Source organism: Sinocyclocheilus anshuiensis, unplaced genomic scaffold, assembly GCF_001515605.1.
Source record: "Sinocyclocheilus anshuiensis isolate Anshui unplaced genomic scaffold, SAMN03320099.WGS_v1.1 scaffold881, whole genome shotgun sequence".
Classification (NCBI taxonomy): domain Eukaryota; kingdom Metazoa; phylum Chordata; class Actinopteri; order Cypriniformes; family Cyprinidae; genus Sinocyclocheilus; species Sinocyclocheilus anshuiensis.
In genome coordinates this window covers 499,045-504,120 of record NW_015558695.1, presented here as the reverse complement: position 1 = coordinate 504,120, position 5,076 = coordinate 499,045, and positions in this window count along the sequence as shown.

The window sequence follows — 5,076 nt, the reverse complement described above, 5'->3', positions numbered from 1 at the left end:
CGTGGAAGGGAAGTCGGTAGGGAAGCATGACCTGGTCATAATGGTCCTTAAGGGGGGCAAGAAGGTTAAATCCTCCCCGGCCCCCCTCTATACCCTCTTGGGACCTGTCTCTAGTACTCAAAGCACTACAGAAGGGCCCATTTGGGCCTTTGTAGTCAGTTGAGCTGAAATTTCTATCAATGAAAACTCTGCTCCTTCTTGCACTGGCCTCCATCAAGAGGGTAGGGGACCTGCACACATTTTTGGTTGACAAATCATGCCTAGAGATTGGGCCGGCTGACTCCCAGGTAATCCTGAGGCCCCAGCCTTGCTATGTGCCCAAGGTTCCCACTACTCCCTTCGGGGATCAGGTGGTGAGCCTGCAAGCGCTGCCCCCAGAGGAGGCAGACCCAACCCTAGCTTTGCTTTGTCCTGTCCGAGCCTTCAGATTGTACGTAGACCGGACACAAAGCTTCAGGACCTCAGATCAGCTCTTTGTCTGTTACGGAGGCCAGCAGAATGGGAATGCCGTCTCTAAGCAGAGGATGGCCCACTGGATAGTGGATGCCATCACCCTGACTTATCAGGCACAGGGTGTTCCCTGCCCGTTCAGGTTGCGAGGTCACTCTACTAGAAGTGTTGCATCCTCCTGGGTGCTGGCTCGTGGCGCCTCGCTGACAGATATTTGTAGAGCTGTGGGCTGGGTGACCCCCAACACGTTCGCTAGATTCTATAGCTTTCATGTGGAGCCGGTATCCTCCTGTGTTCTCACCTCAAACAGTAGAAGCACTGAGAGGCCCTGGTTAGTGTCGGCTTGCTTAAACCGCTCCAGAGAGTCTGTACGGTAGACCCTGTCGAGCTCCTCCATCACCTCGGCAGCCAGACGTGGCGGAACGTCTGGTGCCAGGCCCTCACTCGATGAATCCGTGAGAACCGGTAGATGGCTGGGTTCCATATGTAGAGACCAAAGTGGATCCCGTATGTTTAAAGTCCACAGTATAGCCTCAGAGCCCGTGTTTCCCAGGCAGACTTTTTGCCTCTTGCAAGAGGGTTACAATCACCTCTAATCACCAAAAAGGGGCGTAGGAGGCTTGCGCACAACACTGGAAGGGGTAGCATCCATGGCCCTTTGGTAGGGATCCCAATTCGTCGTTCACCGACATGACTCGGAGTGACTGACTGAAAGGGAACGTCTCAGTTACATATATAACCCTTGTTCCCTGAAGGAGGGAACGGAGACGTCGCCACAGCTGCTGTACCACCGCTGAGTGGCCGGGTAACTGGCTTGCCTCCTCAGTGAAAACCTGAGTATGCGTTGCAACTGCTGCCTAGTTATACTCGCGCTGCGAATGTGCATTGGTTCGTTTAGTTTACACTCAAAGTGGATTGGTCTCTCTAAGCGAGATCCCAATTCGTCGGTCTCTGACGTGACGTCTACGTTCCCTCCTTCAGGGAATGAGGGTTACATACGTAACCGAGACGTTTTTATGTTATGGCTGATAATTGATTGAATTGATAAATGGTTGTTATATCTATAGCTGTCAAGCCAAATAAATGAGCGACAAAACACCATTTATTGTCTGAATTTCCAGAAAAAAATTAATGATTTGTTTGGTACACGTGCGTACCGAACCAAAAGACTCGTACTGAAAATTTTCTGTACGAATACGTGTACCATTACACCTCTTATATTACTATAAATAGTACATTTTTGACTGTCTGGCAAAACAACTTTTATTGTGCAGTTCGGTACTTTAAAAAATGTCAGTTTCAATCTCTAAATCTGTCAATCATCTGTAAGTGCTGATCCTGTATGTCTTTATGTCTCTATGGCAGTCATCTCTCAAACTTTCTCTCTTTCTGCCTCTTTGTGTCTCAGACTTATGCCACCTTTAAAACCAGCACTACCAAGAACTAAAGTAAAAGGAGCCCCTACCAAGTATTGAGTACATGTACAGTAAATGAACATACTTTCCAGAAGGCCAACAAAATGTTTTTTTATTGGTCTTATGAAGTATTCTAATTTGTTAAGAATTGGTGGGTTTTTGTTAAATGTGAGCCAAAATCATCACAATTAAAGGAACCAAAGACTTAAACTACTTCAGTCTGTGTGCATTGAATTTATTTAATTCACGAGTTTCACAATTTGAGTTGAATTACTGAAATAAATGAACTTTTCCACGACATTCTAATTTATTGAGATGCACCTGTAATAGTCCAACTGAAAGTTCACAGGAACATTTAATAAATTGAAAGTTGCACTTCAGTTGGAATTGTGTTGTTCCAATTTTACAGAAGTCATTCTGTCTAGAGTATCACAATACTTCAACAGCTGTGATCATGTCACACTATTTTGGGAAGCTGAAATTGGTGCAGCACATCAGGCAATGGATACAAAACCATCTCTACAGGTCACTACAGGTCAGCAGCTACTGTATTGTGATTACCTAAAGACCTTTTTCAAGGAATACAGTGGAAGTGGTACTGAAGTAACATTAGTTTCTCTCTTTCAAACTCTCTTCTGTATAAAAAGTTTTATTCCTGATGAGGTGAATATATTCTCATTTGCTAACCTTCATGATCTTTCAAACCCATAGGATTGCTTTCTTCTGTGGAACACATTTCAAGTTGTTGTTATTGACTGAAAATCTTGACCTCCACCCTTGCTGTCCTTGAATGGTTCATGAGAGAAGTTGTGATGTCTGATTCATGGACAGTTTTTTTTTGTTTTGTTTTTCAGTTCACAAAAAAAAACAAAAAACGTTTTAAATGATTTGAGAACCAGATCTGTCTGATTTGTGAGCAAGTTTTTTAACAGCTCACTGGAAAACTGGACAATCATATTTGGAATATGATATCTTTTTAAAAAGTTTGAAAGCTCCAATGCCTATTATAATTTAATGTAAAAGATTGTAAAATTTCTGTTCCACAGCAGAAGGTCAGACAAGTTTGTAAAGACATGACAGTGAATAAGAGATTTTTTTTGTAAACTGTTACTTTAACCCTGCTTTGTTATTGCATTATATAGTTGATCATATTTTAAAATCATATAAAAAATTTAAAGATTGATAATACAAGCTTTAAATAAAAAAAATAAAAATAAATAAATAATAAATAAATAAATAAAAATAAAAAACAGTGCAGTTTACCCAGCCTATAATGTAGAGCAGTGGTTCCCAATCCTGGTCCTGGAGAACCCCCAACACTGCACGTTTTTGGTGTCTCTCTTATCTGACACTCACATTTGAGGTCTTGGAGTCTTCACTAATGAGCTGATGAGTTGAATCAGGTGTGTTTGAATAGGGAGACATCTAAAATGTGCAGTGTTGGGGGTTCTCCAGGACTAGGAATGGGAACCACTGATGTGGAGGATCAATTATATCAAAACGATAATAAGCAATTGACCCTTCGCCGGGAGTTTGATTGACAGGCGATCTGACCAATCATAATGCAGAATCTGCCATTTTGTTCGACAAACATATCAGACAGGAGAGTAGATTAACATCGGTGGACTTGAACTTGAGAAATGGTATGTATTGACACCTTTCCACGTTGAAACAAGATACCTTCTGATGTTTATTTCGTGCTATAACTAGTATAGAGGAAGACATAATCAGTTCACATGCCGCTTGAACTGAGGCGCTACAGTGATCTGTCATGACTCATGACACAATAAAGAGCCACAAAATGATAATGACAAAATCTGAAAGCTGACACTTTGTTTCATACCAGAAGTAACCTGCTCTGTCTTGTCTGTCAGCACGTTGTCAGTTTCCTCTTTGCTCCGCAATGTATTTTTCACTGCGTGAGAACATGATGTCTAGTGTGAGAGTGGCATGGCTTGTCGGATTTAGCAACAGTAACGAAGGGGTACAGGTCTTTACGAAGTGTCAATTGATTATGTAAATTTAAGCACCAGAGTCATTTCCTCTCTAATTAATTGGTGCATTTCAGGTTGCTTATGTTCAAGTCAACTTCATCTCTGATCATTTAGTCTTCGTGGACTTCATGGACAGTAACTGATTGTGCTGTTAGTCTTTTTACCATAAGCATATGTGTCCTTGAGCAGTGTGAACATGGACGCCCCTTTTCATTTATATCCATTTAATTATACATACTGCCAGACACATCAAAACTGAAGGCCATTTTATCATTATTTAATTTAGAGACCCCGTTTTCTCAAATCATTAGGTAAACAAACATACATTTGTATTATTAAATAGTGGTTTAGCAAGAGATGCATTATGCAGTCATATATCATGCAGAGACACTCCTCTCGTACATATAAATGGTAGAAATTGTAACACAACATATTGCAGCAGAAGTGAAAGTTCTTCTCTACAGTTAAGAAACAACCTGTTTGTTTACTTTAGGACATGCAAGTAGGTATAATTCAATATACATGTTGGACTACAAATATAAGAAAAATAATTTATGATGCCATTGTTTTCAGATTGAATTCTCAATTTAGAAACCATTTGACCATGTTATGTAGATAAATTAGATACAAGCTGTACCTTAATGGCTGCAAATTGAGGTGCTGTAAATATTGCTGCCAACGATGTGCCTTAAAGAGACTTTGGTGGTAGTTTGAAACATCATCATATGAACTTCAGTTATATGTAGTTTTGTAGCAGCTATTCATCTTCATCTTTCATCAGAACACTAACAGCCCCCCTGGAGCAACATCTAAACACTCTGTTGAAGGACACAATGATGAAGAGGCAAAATTAGACCTGAACCTACAAATGATTCACTTTCAAACAACCTCCACTTCACAGAGCAACAATTAACCACATTTGAATTTCATTTGAGTTTAAATAGACAGACAGACAGATTTTGGAAACTGTGGGAATTAGCAATTACCATTCCTTTAAAATGGACTCAGATAAATAAAATTGACTATAAAAAATTGAAAAATGGGTCCCACTTTATATTAAGTGGCCCTAATACCGGTGTAATAGTGACTAGATGTGTACATAGTATGTAACCACAATGTAAATACACATTGGTACATAATATCTACAGCTGTAACATTTCTGTATATACACATCTAGTTACTATGTAAGTACACAGGTATTAGGGCCACTTAATATA